Genomic DNA, 18,481 nt, shown 5'->3' on the forward strand with positions numbered 1-18,481 from the left:
GCGTAATGTGCCTTTTCCTTTGGCGACCTCATTTTATTTTCCCATCAACCTTTGGCGGCAGAGAGGGCTAACTTAGCCTTGGCGGAACGTGGGAGCCTTTGCGTTCATGACCGGCTAGAGCCACAGTGCTAGTTGAGTGTGGATTTTGTTGCTGTCTGTTGGGAAGGAGAACGGAGGTCAGATGCGTCGCCCTGCAGTGGCTCTCTGTTTCATAGGTAGATAGGTAGGATGGCTATGGCACAAAGAATCATCTGCATGGTGTGACCTGGTGGTGCCTTGGTGACAAGCTGAGGGAAAGGAGTTGGGGGATTCTTGCATCTACTGACTCTAGTTCTGTGGTCTCCATGATGAGGATCAGTCTCTATGTACTGCAAGGATTGGCCTTAAACTAGGTAAATAATAGACCTCACTGTAGCAGGAATCTTAAAAGTTCTTATTAATACAAACAAACCTGGAGCCAAGTATTGGGGTGAACTGGAAGATCAGAGAGACAGAACAAGCCATAGCTAACCTCACCTGGCCAACTTCTCAGCTGATCTTGTTTCCTCAGACTGGAAGCCTCTGTGTCCTCATATCTGAATGGCTCTCAGCTGAACTGTGCTGCTCAAAACCTAAAAGCTTAACCAGCCAAATGCTTCTAGTTTCTGGTCCTCACACCTTATATACCTTTCTGCTTTCTACCACCACTCCCTGGGATTAAAGGCTCGCTTTCTGAGATTAAAGGCGTGAGTCCCCGTGTTTGGCTGTATCCTTGAACACATGGATTTCTGCCTCTGGAATGCCAGGATTAAAGGAGTGTGCTACCACTGCCTAACCTTTATGTTTAACAGTGTGGCTGTTCGGTCTCTGACCCCAGATAAGTTTATTAGGGTGCACAGTATTTTGGGGAATACAATACCACCACACCTCACTATGAGTGTTGTGGAGTTTTTCAGAACACAGTGAATGCTGTAGTGATTGGAAAAAACCCAACTTGCTCTGAAAGTGTGACTGACTTCATCCTTGTGTCTGGTCATTTTGTTTTCTTCATTGTTGTCTCTGTAGTGTGGGTAACTGGTACTCATTGGCTTTGACTTTGAGTATTTATTAAAATCTCAAACATGGTCTTGCATATCCCCCCGCCCCAGGTTATGGTTACAGCATCAATGGGAAGCTTTGTTACCTGCTTCACCTTTTGAGTTTCTCAGGGTTTCAAATGAAATGGTGGGAGCCTTGAACTTGGATTTAATGAACTCCAACGGTGTAATGGCAGAACAGGAAAGATTGCCAAATGAGTCAGCTGGAAGAGGCTTGGAAGGTTCTATTGTCCTTAGATTGTTAGGATTTCGACGGTGACTCTTGCTTCTGAAGCAATGACGTGGCCTTGGCATAGGTTATTTAGAACAAGGTGGAAGGGTGACCTTGCAGTGACGGAAGACCTGGTTCAGAGGGAGGTGGCTTCAGTCTCACCTTGAGCAGGGCACCAGCTTGGATGGATGCTCTGCAGTCTTCTTTGCTCTGTCCCTTTGGGTTGCTGGCTTCATCACCCTCAAGGTATTTGCCTTCTGGTTAGGAGATAGCTGCCCATTGACCAAGCTGAAGACATCTGCTTCCCTGATTGGACGAGAGAGAGCCTTGTTGCCACATTCACATAGGCTTTGGTTACTCCCCAGTGATGAACCTGTCACTGAGGCCCAAAGGAGGGGACTGTGCTACTTGGAATATCCACACCAGAGACTAACACTCAAACCTCATGGCAGAGCACAGATGAAGTGGCTCCTCAGAGCATTTATACTATTGGGGAGAAAGGACGAGAAGCCTTGCTCTCAGCCCTCATTAGAGTGTCATGCTTCAGTTGGCTGGAGTCCTCTTCTGGGAGGGATGTGAGCCAGCAACTCCACAAAGATACCGAGAGGCTGTGCCATCAAGAGCTGCTTATAAGAGTGAGTTTGGAAAAGGCAGAATGCTGGGTCATACGCAATCTTGACCTGCAAGAATTTATTACCCATGGGGCTGGAGTGATGGCTAAGCGGTTAAGAGTACTGACTGCTCTTCTAGAGGACTCCAGTTCAATTCCCAGCACCCACATGGCAGCTCACAACTGTCTGTAACTCCAAGATCTGACACCCTCACACAGACATCCATGCAGTCAAAACACCTGTGCACATAAAATAAAAATAAATTGCTTTTTGACAAAATAAAAAATATATACCTAGTCAGAAGAAGGACAGTGTCTGCCTGTGTCCCATAGTATAGTGGGATGTTTGGTGCCTAAAAGGCACATGACACATTTTGGGGGATAGAAGAATAAATCTGAAGGTTGTGAGGGTCCCTTTCCCCAAGGCTGCTCTACCCGGTACTGACTGAATCTCTTGGGGTTGTTGTATACAGATAGGGCTGGACAGCATGATTTGATAAGGGTTAAACAAATGACTGTACGGAAACAGGCTTTTGAGAATGGTGTGGCTTCAGACACTTACTGTGAGTGCATGCAAAGGTAGAGTATGGCAGGATGAGCTAACAGAAAGCCTGCCAATTGTTAGCCTCTCTTTGCCTTCATTTTCTAAATCCCAGAATTTGAGGTCACATTGATTGTCTTACCGGCCTCTTTCATTTGTTTTGTGCAAGTCTGTTGGTAGTAATTTATCAAGTGTGGTCCCTTTATAGGTTATTGTAATTGGTTTCTCCTTCAAGATTCGCAATGAATTAAAATGGAAGTAAGAGACTGTAAAGGTTGAGTCCAGCATGGTGCCTAGGACATAGTACTTATGCTTGGCATTCACCCTTCTCCACACCCAGGCCCTCTCCTTGCCAAGACTAGATGAGCAGTAACTTGGTCTGAGTCTTGGAAAGAAACTCAATTTGGAGCTTTTTTTAATCATTAAAGCTGAAGCCTAAATCAGGAAGAGGTGCCAGGAGGTAGATGCAGAGACCTAGGAAATTGAGTACTTGAGAGACCAAGAGAAGCTGTAGTCTAGCCTGTGGGATTCTTGCTTTGTTTGTTCACATAATCACACCTTCTGCCCCAAGCATGCCTGGCCCAGTGGGAGTCAGGAAGGAAATTATTTCCCTCTTTGGATATCAGCGTACAATTGTTGTAGCCAAGGACTCTGAGTTTTAATATTTCCGTTTTGGTCTTAAGAACTACCAGGTATTAGTGTCTGCCGGAAGCAAAACATTGGTCCTTTCTGTTAGAGGTTTATGTCTTGGCTCCCTGCGGTTACTTGGCCAGGTGGCTTCTGAGCATTTGTCGCCATCTGCTAAGCCAGGTTTCATTTATATTTACTTGTTCCACAAATTACAAGAGGACTTACTGAGTGTGAACCAAGGCCCACACAGTCTCCCAGAGTCTGTGGGACTTCATGTAACACAGGGCCATCTTATAGGAGATAGGATTGAAGAAAAGGTAGAGAAATCTCTTCAGCCTTTCCCCTAGGTCTACAGTATTGTTTCTTGGCTTCTGATGGGGTAGGGATGCCTCTTTCTTTTGCTTGCCATAGACTGAGGCGCTCAGGGTTGTTTCTAAGAGTTCTTTCTCATTGGGTTACTGTGTGGTTGAAGGTGTCTGAATCCTGCACAGATGAGTGGAAGATCCCTTGTCCTGTTGCTGTACAACCACTCCTGGTTATAGTGTCTGTAGTTGTTTTCTTCCCTGAGTCTGGTATTTGTCAGAAAGGTAGCAACTCCCGAGTTTTCTTTTCCTTCCCCCAGTGGAGTCCTAGAGATTGAACCCATGGCTTTATATGTGAGAAGCAAGCTGTCTGGCACTGAACTACATGTGCAGCCCAGTCTTAGACTCCTCAGGGTATTATGGCAAGTTAGGCACACTCTGATCTCTAGAAGCTTGAAACTTTGAGGAAAGATGCATAGAGAAGAGACTCACACACAATGGGAAGAGATGCATAGAGAAGATGATCACACACAATGGGAAGAGATGTATAGAGAAGATGATCACACACAATGGGAAGAGATGTATAGAGAAGATGATCACACCCAATGGGAAGAGATATATAGAGAAGAGTCACACCCAATGGGAAGAGATGCACAGAGAAGATGATCAGACACAATGGGAAGAGATGCACAGAGAAGAGTCACACCCACTGGGAAGAGATGCATAGAGAAGATGATTTCACCCAATGGGAAGAGATGCATAGAGAAGATGATCACACACAATGGGAAGAGATGTATAGAGAAGAGTCACACCCAATGGGAAGAGATGCATAGAGAAGATGATTACACCCAATGGGAAGAGATGCATAGAGAAGATGATCACACCCAATGGGAAGAGATGTATAGAGAAGAGTCACATCCAATGGGAAGAGATGTATAGAGAAGATGATCACACCCAATGGGAAGAGATGTATAGAGAAGAGTCACACCCAATGGGAAGAGATGCAGAGAGAAGATGATCACACCCAATGGGAAGAGATGCAGAGAGAAGATAATCACACACAATGGGAAGAGATGCATAGAGAAGATGATTACACCCAATGGGAAGAGATGCAGAGAGAAGATGATCACACACAATGGGAAGAGTTGCATAGAGAAGATGATCACACCCAATGGGAAGAGATGCATAGAGAAGATGATCACACCCAATGGGAAGAGATGTATAGAGAAGATGATCACACACAATGGGAAGAGATGTATAGAGAAGATGATCACACCCAATGGGAAGAGATGCATAGAGAAGATGATCACACACAATGGGAAGAGATGCATAGAGAAGATGATCACACACAATGGGAAGAGATGCATAGAGAAGATGATCATATACAATGGGAAGATGATTGCTTACAGTATTTTTATTTGTCACAAAATTGTTTCAAGCCTTATGATATTGGCACATTGAGGTAAGTAAATCACAGCCTTAGATCTTCCTGGGGCCTAGACAAAGGGCATGGAGAGTGGAGAGAATTGGGATCAGAGGGAAAGTTTTCAGGGGGAAGATTTTTCTCTAAGAGAAGCCCAGGTGGATGGTATGGGGAGACTGTGACCACAGTATGGGCAACAGAGGCCGGTTAGTATCTGAGAATGGAAGTGGATAATATCAAAATTTGACTGAGCAGGTCATAATTTCATGTGTGCTTCTGTCTCCAGCTCATCTCTAACCCTAAGTTGCATCAGAAAGTGCTGTACTGACTTTTTATACACTGGTGTTATATTTATAGTTATGTGTGTGTGACCATGATGTGCTTGGGTCTGTGTCTCAAAGCTGGAAAGCATTTCTGTGTTCTTGAGCATAAGGGTTTCTTTCCAGAGTTTCTGTTACTGTATCTTTGGTGGTCTGATTCTAAATCTTCCTAGCTTTAGTGAAAAATAGTAGATTTAGTGGGGAGGAGCATTAAAATATTCCAGAATTTGAACATTTCAAACTCTAATGCAGTACTATCAGTTACTGTTTCTGTGTGACATTTCCCCAAATTATCAGCTAAAACAAGAAACATCATTTCAAACTGTATGGTGGTGGTGCACACCTTTAATCCTAGCACTCAGGAGGCCGAGGCAGGCTGATCTCTTGAGTTCGAGGTCAACCTGGTTTACAGAGTGTGTTTCAGGACAGCTAGGGCGACACAGAGAAACCCTGTGATGGAAAAAACAAAACAAAACAAAAAACAAAAAACAAACAGAACAAAGAAACATCTATTCATTGAAAGTTTCTACAGGTCAGAGATTAGGCAGCTTAGATGGGTCTCTCAGGACTTCTCATGGGGTTGTAGGTGAGTTTTCCCATCCCTGTACTCTTTCCTGAAGGTTCTCTACAAAGCCCAGTCACATGGCTACAGCAGGGTGTAACTAGCTCCCCTCAGGTTGCTGCTCTGAGGGCTTCCACTCTTGCTGTGCAGATCTGTCCATGGGGCAAGCTCCAGGCAGTTGGCTTCTGAGTATCAAAGGTTTTCCATGTTGTAAGCCATGGTCTTTTTTTTTTCTTAAAGTAAATTTATTTATGTTTATTCCCAGCATTGGAAATGATACACTAATCTCTGTTTTAGATGTGTTTCACGTAGGGAACGGGATGGGGATGACATGACTCCCAGGATGTGGGTTCTATAGGACCGGCTGAGGGCATGCTGGTTATAGATTTCCAGGCTACCTAGGATATGCTGAGATGAGAGTCAGGGGTTACCGGAAGCTACCGAATAAACTCAACAGCATCTTTGTAGATCAGTTTGCCTTGGAAACTTTTTGCAGGAAAATTCCATTAGAAATTTGAAATGAAAACATTAGTCCACAACAGCATGGAATGTAAAATTTGCCCGAGTTTTTGGAGGAGACTCACAGGCTCTCAGCTAATGCTGGCCTTTCCCACCTCTGCATTTTTGGCTTTCATCAGCAGTCAGAGCTGCTTTGGTGGAAATGACTGGAATTCTTGCTTGAGCCCTTGGCTGTGTAGGTGAGACGCCAAGAGCTGGGGAGGGGACAGGCCTGCCTCCGTGTGTAGTGCAGGGAGAATTCATGAAATTCCTCTCAATATTTTTTCCCACCTGGCCGCCACCTTGGCTCTTTGTAATCAGTCCATGTAACCTTTAGGCATGTTTTCACTTCTTTTTCTAACCTTTCTTCTTTTCCAGAAACGGATTAGGTGAAAGTAGGTTAAAATTGGCCTGTTGAGCCTCCATCTTGTCCCTTCAATTATATTTCAGGGATATGCCGCCTCTGTTGGGTCATACCGTGTCCTGAGAAGTTGAATACATCAGTATTTCTTGGCTCAGACAGTGTGTCTCTGTAGTTATGAATAACATTTGCATTAGGAACAGAGAGCTGATGCACATCGGTGCTGTGAGGATGACGGGATCAGACAGGAAACCTCAGCCAATACCTTCTGTCTGGCAGAGAGTCTCTTTCCAGGGCATCTGTCTCTTTTCCCGACCCAAATAGTCTTTTCATAAAAACAGGCTCAGCAGGTCATCTTATAGTCGGTGTCAGGTTCCCATAGTGTTCATCTCAATCGCTCCTCTCAAAGTTAATGGAAATGAGAGATTTAAAATCAGGGTCAAGGTTATTAGTAGCCCCGGAGCCCAAGGCAGAGGAAAACCTAGCTGTGGTCATTAAAAATGCTACTGGCCAGAAGGCCACTGCTCTCTGCTCGATGGTGTCTTTCAACTCTCCTTTTTTAGTACATTCTCAATGCAAAGTGTTTCCTACCCATGATTTCATTTGTATTGAAAGCACATAGTACGACATAGAGTTCTGTGGGTGAAGGCAACCCAGTAAGGCTGAGTTTAGATGCAGAATCTTACTTAAGCATCTTAGTTTTAGATCTGCTTTCCCATCTGATCGTGGGCTGTAAGGTGCTGGCTTCACAGATCTCTGTGCTCCAAAGGGAGTTGTGAATCGTTCAGTGCCTGTTGAGTGTGTTACTTTCTATGTAGTTGATGTAGCATTAGTTTTATCTTTTCTTCTTTTTAAGATTTATTTATTTTTATCTTATGTGAGTGTTTTTCTGCATGCGTATTTGTGCACCACATGTGTGCAGTGCCTGAAGAGGCCAGAAGAGGGCACCAGATTTCCTGGAACTGTAGTTTAAAGGCAGTTGTGAGCCACTCTAAGTGCTGGGAACTGAATCCAGGTCCTCTGCGAGAGCAGTGAGTGCTTTGAACTGCTGAGCCACCTCTCCAGCCCCCGGTTTTCTTTTTTCTCGGGCATGTGTGATTCTTTGCTGGAAGTCACTCTTAGTCCTGTTGCACCGCTGTCTGGATGTTTTTCACTTTGTCGTGCCCTGGTGGCTGGGGGAACGCCTCCATGTTGCGTGTTAATCACCACAGATCTCATTCTTTTGCTGAATATCCAAAAGCCTTGCTGTTGCTCATTTAGCCCAGTGACTTCTGGGGTATAAATTCAAACACTGCATGATGCTCACCTTTTCTGGAATTGGGGAATAGTGGTTCTGAGGAAAATGGCCATAAACTGTTTGGTGAGGGGGGCTTTGGAGGCACCAGTAGTGTGTAAGTGGTGTTTTTCCTGATCTAAGAATGACCCTCGTGCAAGTGCTGGTAGCCACCTCTGCGTCTCTAAATGCTGTTGTCTCTCGACCTGCCCAGCACTGACCCTCCTTGGTTCCTCCTTGGACCTGTTTTGCATAGAATTACCTCACCGCCTCAACGGCAACTGACTTGAATTATATCGGTTATTAAAAATGATCTAATATTTTCCTTTTAAATCAGTGGGCCTGGCTCATTCTCTTGATTTAAGCTAGTGATTTATGTATAATAAGGTATGAGACGGCTGTAGCCACTCCATGATGTAATCTAAGAATGACATGAAAACAGAATAGGCTTTTACATCATGAAAATATTCCTGTCATACAGTTGCTATTGAGGATAGAAACCTCTTCTGGCTCTGATGTTCCCAGGCACTCCTTTCTTAGCTTTCCTTCCCGTTCTGCGTTCCCATACGATTAAGTTCACTTCACCAGGAGCATGTGACCCTGGCCAGAGCCTGGTTTGTTCTTCTATCCTTGTCTCCCGCGGTCCCCGCTTCCTGCTCACTGCTGTCCTCTGTGGCTCCGGCTGCCCCGGCCACCGTGCATCTCCCTGCAGCATCCCTCCCCAGCTTTCCTGTGCCGGGGCACCCTGCTCTCCACTTGTCGTTTGCTAGCCATACCTGTTCCACGGTGGCTCTGCTCATAACACCCGTGTCCTGCAGGCCAACGGGCATCTTTACCTTCCAGCCTTTCAGAACCTATTGCCCCTTGTTAGAAACCTTTGATGTGGGGCTCTCATTACTTAACGCAGTAGCAGAGAATAGCCACGGCTTATCGGACTCCGTGGAGGAGGAATGGGCTTTCTTCTTCTAGCCTGGCTCTTGGTCCTGAAATTTATCCAGGTTGTGGCCTGCCCCTGGGCCTCATCTTTCCCGATCTGAGGAATGGGTGGTTTGCATTTCATTTTCTGTGGGCCGTTGGTATATTGGCAGGGTATCCTGGAGGGGTTGTGGTGGAAAGGATCCCAGGACTGCATGCTGTTTAGCTGAGGCCGTTCAGTGAATCTGCTGTGGTTATGGCAGAGAAGTGAGAGCTAAGGGCATACCGGAAGCTGCGTGGCTGTTGGCACTAGAGAGTTTGAAGCTTTTCTTGGGCATATGGGGAGGACTCAGTCAGTGAAGTACTTGATGTGCGAGCCCGAGGACCTGAATTTGATTTGTAGAACCCATGTTTAAAGAAAAAAACAAAAACTGGTGTGGTGGCATCCACCTGTAATGCCTGTGCTGGGGACATAGGGAGCCTGGCCTGCTCCGCGAGCCCTGGGCCGTTGAGAGACCCAGTTTGAAAATGCAAGGCGGATGATGGTGAGGAAGAACACCACCGGATGTTGTCTGCTAGCCTTGCCACACTTGCCGCCAGACAGGAAATAAACAAACAAAATTAAAGTCCTCTCTTTGCCTTGCTTTCTGGGAGTCTTTGGTTTGTTGATTTTTACGTGTCTTTTCCAAGACCACACAGCAAATTGTAGCACTCAACTCAATTCTCAGTTATGGAGAAGGTTAGAAGCTCCATACTCTAATACCACGTTTGTCTGTCTGTGCTGCTTGGAAGAATTGAGAAGCTGGACAAGGAGTAGAAGCTCCTCACTTACAGAACGTGTTCCAAGACTTCTGATGTTCTGTGTCTCTGCCTCGAAGTAGGGCCAGGAGTTGGCTTTGTCTGTCCTGTTTGCATCCAAGCGGTTAGTACTCTGACAATGTTCTAATTTATGCCAAAGATGGCAGTTGAAGGTCCAGATCGTAAAAGTAACTGATGCCGGCAGTCTGTCATGGATTGACCTTGCTCCTTGACTCCATTAGATCTTGTGTCTCCAACTTCCTCTCCCAGGCGCAATGCTTAGCTCTCAGCCAGGAGCGCAACTGTCTATGTGCTAGGTCAGTTCAAAAGTCATGCCGTGGAATAGTGGGAGTGGCATGGAGGAGATGGAGGAGGCCGTTACCGTGGCCATCTCCCACTCTTCCTGCTCTTGTTAGTGATTTCCTTTTGCACTGATGAGGTACGTGAAAAAAAAAGGCTGGAAAGTGAAGAAAGAACGGGAAGGGGTCATTGTGGAGCGAGCAGAGGGGGTAGTGGACTCTTGTGGGACTCTGTCATGGAAGGAACAAAGCTCACTTTGACCTCAGCAGGAGCTCTGGGAGTGTGGATGGAGCAAGAAAGACAGAGTGAGGCTGCCTTTTCAATATGGAGGACAAGCCACAGTTAGGACTTTTTGGTAGGCGGGGTGGGAAGTCAGAGTATCATTGTGGGCATTTATTTATGTAGGGGCCGACACTGGTGTTTTATAGGGGCATGAACAAGTGTGAGTGCTTACAGATTATTTTTATTTTATATGTATGAGTGTTTTGGCTACATGTATGTCTGTTTACCACCTGTGTGCCTGGTACCCTCGGAGCCCAGAAGATGATATCAGAACACCTGGACCTGGAGTTACAGATGATTGTGAGCTGCCATGTGGGCACTGGGATTTGAGCCTAGAAGAGCAGCCAGTGCTCTTAGCCACTGAGCCATCTCTCCAGACCCACCCTTAGCATTTTTTGAAAACTTCCCCTGTCTTAATCTAGAACTTTCTGAAGACAAATTTTATGTGCATTTCAAATTCCCTTTTGGGATGAAAGCCTTAAGACAGCGATTCTTCTTCTCTCTGCAGACTTTGGCACCCGGAAATACTGATATAGCTCAGGCAGTCTTGTCACACGTAGTGCTATTGATAAGGAACTCTTATCGCATGCAGTGCTATTGATAAGGAACACTAGGAGCTAACTGAGGACACCATAGAACTTCTCTGAACTGAATGTATTTTTGTGGGTGGAGTTTTTTTTTTTTTCTTCTTTTCAAGAAAGTTCCAGAGAATCCTTCTCCACCCTTCCCACTCAGTGGTTTGCTACTGTGTTGCCTCGATGCTTCATCTTTTTGTCCAGCAGAGCGCTCGTGATGCTGTGCTGTGTTGCGTTAACACATCTCCAATCTTCCCTTCTTTGCTGGGTTGAAACTTTACTGAATCCCACTTTTAATTTCATGGGTGGTCCGATGGTGCCTGACATAGCAAACCATAGTAATGGTGACTTACTAATTTAACCCCTTTTTGGTACATGCCTACTATGCGCTAGACCCTATTCTAGATGATAGGAGCACATGGGAACAGGCGTATGAAGGAAGTGAAGCGGAACGCCAGAGCTACCAGAATGGGGACAGGAGAAAGTGTTTCATAATGAGTGAAAGTGTCTCAAAGGTCCTGGGACAGAAGTATGCGCGGTCCGTGAAGGGATAGGCTGGCGCAGCTGGAGCCAAGACCCAAGGGGCAGGTCACACAGTCTAATAACAGGAGTGACAACAGAGGCCATCAGGCACACTGCGGGGGGGGGGGGGGGGGGGGAGAGGGGCAGGACGGTGCTCTTGGGGAAGGGGAGATTACTCCGATCATTTAAAGGATCCACAGAGATGTAACCAAAAGATGTGCCGAAATGGGATTGTGGCTCTAGGTGGCTCAAGTCTAGAGCCTGAGAGTTTCGGGTTGCCCCCACCTGCAGCCCTCCGTGGTGGCGGACTCCCGGTTCAGATGTTCTGCTCCTGTGCAGCGCACACCTGCAAGGGTGCGCGGCCCGTGCAGATGGGCAATTGCATGCCTAATCACCCATTCAGGCACCCACTGATTTGTTTTCCACATGCAAATGCGGGTTTTTTTGCAGATGGATTTAATATATTTGTTGCTTCCCCATTTTATTTAAAACAAAACAAACGGCCAACCATGTCGTTTGGGGGTAGCAAATAGAAACGTGAATATTATTTTTTCTCCTGTCAGTTTCAATTGTATGGCTGAAGGGGATCTCAGGCAAATGAGTCTTTTCTGGGCTCAATTTTACTTTTCTTTTCTATCACCTCTTCTTAGCCATTATTATTTTTTTAAAATTCCTTGAACAAGTTTTAAATAGGAGTCTGCTGTTATTTTATTTTCCCAAATAATCTTCTTGCCATATAGGCTCTGTATTTTTATTGTGTGGTTTTGACCTTCACCATTTTAGTTACTGACCTTGGGGCCTGTTATCCTGAAAAGACATTATAGAGTCTCCCAAGGTCATTGGTGGGTGATGCGGAAACTTCCTTAGCCTGGAAATAAACAAACAAACACAAATGAGAACTATTTGTTCCTTCCCATTGATGCATTGTTATTACAGATCTCACAACATCATGCAAAAAGTTACTTTTTGTTTGTAGGGGAGGTGCCAGGTAAACCCCAGGAGCTAGAGCCAATGAGGTATCTGCTTGTATTTCTTAAGGAATTTCAAAAGCTCTCCGGTGGGGTACACCACTACAATGGGGAGATACTTTGGTATTGATTTTGTTCCATGGATGCCTGTAAGTTTAGGGACTGCAGGGTCAGGTTTGAGGACACAGCGCATGGTTGCTTCTGTGGACCGGAGTGATGAAGATCGGCTCACCCTGCAGAGGGTATCACCCTAAGGTGGGGCTTGTGTTAAATGGTGTCTGTGTGTCTCATTTTCCCGTTATTTAGAAGCCTATTTTGTATTGAATTTTAGCAAAGAAGTAGTGAAGGGAAGGAGTGAGAATGGTCTGCAGCTTGCCACAGAAAGGTTGATCATTGGGTAAGAGTGATGGGTGTGTGTGTGTGTGTGTGTGTGTGTGTGTGTGTGTGTGTGTGTGTGTGTGTGTGTGTTTCAGGGGGTGGGGGCATGAGAGTGGGTGGAATCTACTCTGTAGGAGATGTTAAACTCTGCAGAGGTAGGAACTTCATTTTAGGTACTGAGTTTCTGAGCCAGAATGAAGTCTAGTGCTTACTTGAGTTGACCATTTATTTTGCAAAAAGAGACACTGATTGATGCCCACAGTGGCCGAGCCTCTTGCCCAATACCATCCAGTGCCGACTGATTATTTACCATATTTAGGACAGCAGCGTCTTTTGTTAGGAATTTTCATTTGGAAAAAGGATTATATTGACTAGTTAGCTAGTGGGGTGTGCATGTGAGAGGAAGCATGGACCTTCTCAGGGAGTTTCTGTTACCAGATGAATGTTTTGAAGCAGGAGCCTGGCCTGGAGTATGAGAATCCTGTATCAGGCAGGCCCCCTGGTCCTTGCAGACTAGCGCAGGCACACAATCAGCGATTGCATGAATACTCGGGACCATGGCCTTTTCAGCAGCTGTGTTGAAGTAAACCCCCTGAAAGAGGCTCAGAGATCAAAATCTGTTCTGTTTAGTGGGGCTTTTATATGTTAAATATGGGACCCTTTGCTTTTAAACATGAAATATTTAATTAGGATGTTAAATTATGAGGTTTGTATGCCAAGTCCAAAGTGATGATGATGATGATGATGATGATTATTTTTCTGGAACTGAGGACTGAACCCAGGGCCTTGCACTTGCTAGGCAAGTGCTCTACCACTGAGCTAAATCCCCAAACATTATTATTATTATTATTATTGAGGTGGTTTTATAGCAAGAATGCCCAAGTGAATGAAAGGACAGTTTATCTGGAAAGTATCAGAAAGGGTTAACATTCCATGCACTTTCTGCTAGAACCCCGAAGGGTCCTGGGAATCTTGCTGCCTTAAGTAAGCAAATCTTAGGTATGGAAAGGACTCTGTCCAACCCGAGCTGGGCCTGCTGTGACCTGTCCATCTGTGCAGGCCACTACTGCTGGGCATCCTCGGGTACCGACTGTGTGGATCTCCAGCTGACCCCTCTGCGGGACAGGATCTGGGTACTCCTCCTTGGTGTTCGCTGTTGACAGTCGCTTGTGTATGTGAAACGTGATGCCGGAGGGGCTCAGGTACCTTCCATGGTTTGCTCTGTCTCCGTGTACTTCTCCTTTGTCAGGCGAGGAGATCAGAGCTGACATTTCACTTGTGTTAGGTTGTTTATATTTGGAAAATAATTTATTTTTGGCTCACTTTTAATGATCTACCCTATGTGAGATCACATTGTAGCATAGTTGGTTCTCTCTCTCTCTCTCTGTGTGTGTGTGTGTGTGTGTGTGTGTGTGTGTGTGTGTGTGTGTGTGTGTGTCTGTCTGTCTGTCTGTCTGTCTGTCTCGTGTCCTCCCCACCCCACTTCCCCTCTCATCTACTGTAAAGAAAGTGATCTTGGGCTTCAGGCTGTTGCCCAGTGGCAGTATTTTCTTAGTATGCATGAGGCCCTGAGCTGGATCCCCAGCCATGGAAAGGAAAAGCTCCTCTGTTCTCTAGACCTAGACCCCCCACTTTTCTCATCTACAGGGACGGCCTATTTTGAAGGATCTTTGGAGAATTATTGACTGTGTTGGAACTACTAAGCAATTTGGATGGTAGCATTTCAGATTTGGGTTGCTTTTCTAGGAACCATTAATTGCCTGTACAGTAACAAGGATCTGCAGCAGGGAATAAGGCATTCTGAAAATAAGAAAAAGAGGCCAGATGAACGGCTGACTTCAGGCCCATGGAAAGAAAGATCTTTATTCCAGTGGCCTCTCTGCTCCTTGGAACACTCTGGACTGCTAGATTTCATGACCTCATGCTGAGTGTCCTCTGGAGTAACAGGGACTGATGAAGTTAAATCGGAGGACAGAGGACTGTCCTTATTGGGCAGATATGTGCTATAGAGACATACTGTCCTTTAGCCTTTAGGTAGTTTTTTTGTTCGTTTTTGTTCTGTTTTGTTTTTCCAGTAGTATAAAGTTTTATGAATAACTCCATCAAATTTCCCAGTATAGGGACCATGCAAAGGATGCACAGCATTGGTAGTCTGCCTTCATTCATATTTGACTTCATGTGGGTTTAGTTTTAACATGGCCAGTAGATAAGCTATTGCATTTGCTCAATGAATTTCATATTTATAAGGATCTATCTTCTCCTCGCCTCTTCTCTCTTTGGTTCTTTTTGAGTTTAGGTCGATAACCAAATGCTCACACACTGCATTGGGGGGGGGGGGGAGGCAGAAGAACTGAGCTCTTAGCCCGACTTTGCAACACCTGCTGTGTCCAGACTATTTACAGACACGATCACTCATTCAACAAGTATTTAAATGAGCACTTTCGACACCAGCTTCTGGAGACACCGAAGTGTGTAAGATGTGCCTCTGACCCCCTCTGCCTACCATCAGGAGCAGAGAGCCAAGTGCACACAAATAGGGCATGGACTCGGTTCTCCCTTTTCAGTCTCTCTTGACACATGCAAGAGGCAGGATTGGCCTCGGTGATCAGCGAAGGGCCCTTCTGATGCTAACATGCCGTCTCTCACACTGTTGTTAAATTCATTAACTACCCAACAATTATTTATCAAGCTGAAAAATTGGCAAGCATTTCCCTCCCTCCCATTTGTAGACTATAACGCTGAAGGTGAATGTGGCCATGTCTACAAAATGCTTTAATAAGCAAGTTGGAGGAAGATATTATATAAGTTTGAGGCACTATTATTAATGGAAAAATGAAAACAAGGGCTGATGTTTTCAGAGGGAACAGATGGTTCCTTTGTTTAGCATTTGAGTAGAAAGGAGAGAAGGGGAAAAGATACTTGCCATATTGTGTAGGCCCTGAGTTTGAGTGACTTTAAAATGCCAAAGCAATCTGGTTAGGAAAGTCCCATAGATTCAAAATAGCTCCTCTCTGATCAAACTGTAATTAAAATAACAAAAAAAAAAAAAATGACAGTAGGAGACTTCCTAATAAGAAATGCCATGGTGACAATCGACACAGCCTCACAGAAACTCCCTTCGAGTAGCGCTCCAGAAACGTAATCTTCCATCTCTTTGTGAGTTTCAGCACATCACGGAACACATCGATGAGAACAGACTGTGAACTTCTTCTTCCTGAGCTCTCATCTCTGTCCCTATCTATACATTTAGTTTCTCATGACTGGCGTTGGATCCCTGGGTCCTACGTGATGGAAGGAGAGAACCGATGGCCGAAGTTGTCTTGTGACCTCTTCACACGAAACCCCCCTGGGTAGTTGAGAGCCATGGTTCTGCCACTGCTAAGGATGATCCTGCATTTGGAGCTGCCCGGCTTTTGCACAGAGTCACATCCTGGCAGATATGCTGTATCGCCTTTCCTGTTCCTCAGCCATGGCATCTGTGATCGACAGTCTTCCCTGACTGATCTTAGACTGCCTTGGGAAAGACCCGTGGACATGACTGAGAGGGCGTTTCCAGAGCTCTTTAGCAGAGGAGGGAAGACCCTCTCTGAATGAATGGAGGCCGCACCGTCTCATGCTGTAGGGTCCAGAATGACCAAAAGGCAAGTGAGCTGGGTGCTAGCCTCCATCTCTCTGCTTCCTGACCATGGCTGCCATGTGACCATAGCCTCACCCACCTGTGGCCATGGCTAGAGCTGCTATTGCTGGCATATCCTCTTTTCCATGATGGACAGCAGCCTCAAACTAAGTCAGAACAACTCCTTCCTGAACTTTGTTTTTGCCAGTCCTCTGTTATAGCACAAACAAAATAACCACAGCATCTTTTTTTTTTTTTTTTTTTTTTTAAATTGGTTAGGAAAATGAAACGATTTTGTGTCTTTTCCTGTTGTATTCCTTGGATAACTAAGCTGCTCAGGCTGGCCTTGAACTTGTCATCCATTTGTGTTAGTCCCCTGAGTAGTTTCAAGAGTACCTGCTTAGGCTATTCTTGGGATATTCTGTTTGTGTCTTAATTGTTTTGTCTTTGTGGGTGGTTTTTTAGCCCTTATTTATTCAGTGACCTGTAAAATGTGGTTATTGAACAAGATAATTTCCTTCACGGTTTATTTCAGTAACATTAGATCCGGGGTAGCTAAGGGCTTTGGGAGCAGACAGGTATATCTCGGTGTCTCATTCGTTTTTTTTCTGCCCTCTCAGTAGGAATGATGACCCATCCTGCTCAGTGTTTCTCAGAAGCTGGTAGGAAGCAGACAGCCTGCAATTTATTCACTAATCTGTTTGTGATTAGCATCCTCTGCCCTTTCTCATATCCTAAACTCCCTGATTGAAATTTAATGACAGGGAATTCCTTCCTCTCACAGATCTGTTATCACTTGTGTTCTATGTCTTTTACTCTGCACCCTTTGCTGACTTTCCACCTCTCAATTAATTTAATAGTGTCGATAGCACTTGGGATTATAAATATTCTTTCCGCTTCCAGCATTTGCTACCCCGGTCTTCCTTGTCTCTGGAAGTTGGTGAAAGCCTGGGGGCCCCCGGAAACCAACAGTGTCAAGGAACCCACTCTTTCCTTCCATCTGGTGTGAGCAGGAGACAAAGTGGGGCCGCACTCCTCAAGTGTGCCACCTGAGTTCTTCCGTTGGTGTGAGATTTTTCTTCCTTTGTTGGTGGGGAAATGGCATCTTAGTCGCAGTAAATTGCTTGCTTAAACACACTATAATCAAGTGGCTCTGTTCCTTACTGGTGTCTGAAACTAAGACCTCTTTGATTCTAAGACCTCTGTCCAGAAGTTATGGGGCCTCGGTGCCTTTTGCTAGAGAGTGACAAAGCAAGGCTGCCGAGGGAGCACTGACGGCGTCGTCGGCGTCCTCTTCTTCTCTTCAGATGTCTTTCTGTTTACCTGTCTGAGTGTTTCATCCGCATGTAGGATGTGTACACATGTATCCTTGGTGCTCATGGAGGCCAGAGGAAGGTGTCAGATACCCCAGAACTGGTTACAAACAGCTGTGAGTTACCATATACACACGCTGGGAACCAAACCAGGGTCCTCTGTAAGAGCATCCGGTGCTCATAACTGCTGAGCCATAGCTTCAGCTACCTAATCAATAAAGACCCACAAACCCAGTGTGAAGGCCTGAGTGTGTGTGTGAGTAAAAGTCACTTGGATCTTTTGGGCCTCCCTAGAGCCATTTTGAAATGGGGCTATGAACTATCCTGATGACCTTTGGAGAAGCTGTTTTTCCCGAGACCTGTAATTCAATAAGCTCCCCATATTCCCAAGGTACTGGTTGCTAGGTACTTTGGTTAGAAGGTTAAGGCCTTCATTTGTTAGATAATTGGTAGGAAAACAGTACCTTTGAAACTTAAGGGATAGTTTATACACTGTAGAGAAGTTAACGAAGCTAAAATGCTTTTAGAGTGGTTTAAACTTCACTAATTGCTTCTTTGGAGGGGCAAAATTGATTTTCTTTGTTTTGACATTTTATTGTTTTGGAAGTTTGAGTATGATAAAAAGTAAGCTGGTACTATCAATGGGAGTCACAAGGTTAAAGGTTAAAGGGCAGTATCAGAGGGTAGAAGTTTTTCCTGGAACTTAGGAACTGAACAGTAATTTATAACTCTCAAGTCCCATGGCTTGCAAACTTGGCTCCCTATTAAATTCTCCATAATAACTTTAAAGAGACGATTCGTCTTTAAACTGCCTGTTTGCATCATAATGTCCATGGCGAGGACCCGAGTGACAATATTCGTCACATCCCCAAGCTTGAGGACCATTCTCTAGCCTTGAGTTCCAGCCATTGCTTTGATAGTATCTTAGTTAATGTCTTTCTTGAATGTCTTAAGTTCTGGGTATCACCTCCTAACACTCAAGTGAAAACTGCTGTCTAATGAGGAAT

The 18,481-nt window shown here is 45.2% G+C and overlaps 1 protein-coding gene across 16 annotated transcripts in view; it reads left to right on the plus strand.

Annotated features, from left to right (window-relative positions):
* The window catches only part of Lpp (LIM domain containing preferred translocation partner in lipoma), a 602,788-nt gene that overhangs the window by 65,556 nt on the left and 518,751 nt on the right, over window positions 1–18,481 (plus strand). The gene's annotated exons all lie outside the window — the stretch shown is intronic.

Source organism: Peromyscus maniculatus, chromosome 12 (assembly GCF_049852395.1).
Source record: "Peromyscus maniculatus bairdii isolate BWxNUB_F1_BW_parent chromosome 12, HU_Pman_BW_mat_3.1, whole genome shotgun sequence".
Taxonomy (NCBI): Eukaryota; Metazoa; Chordata; class Mammalia; order Rodentia; family Cricetidae; genus Peromyscus; species Peromyscus maniculatus.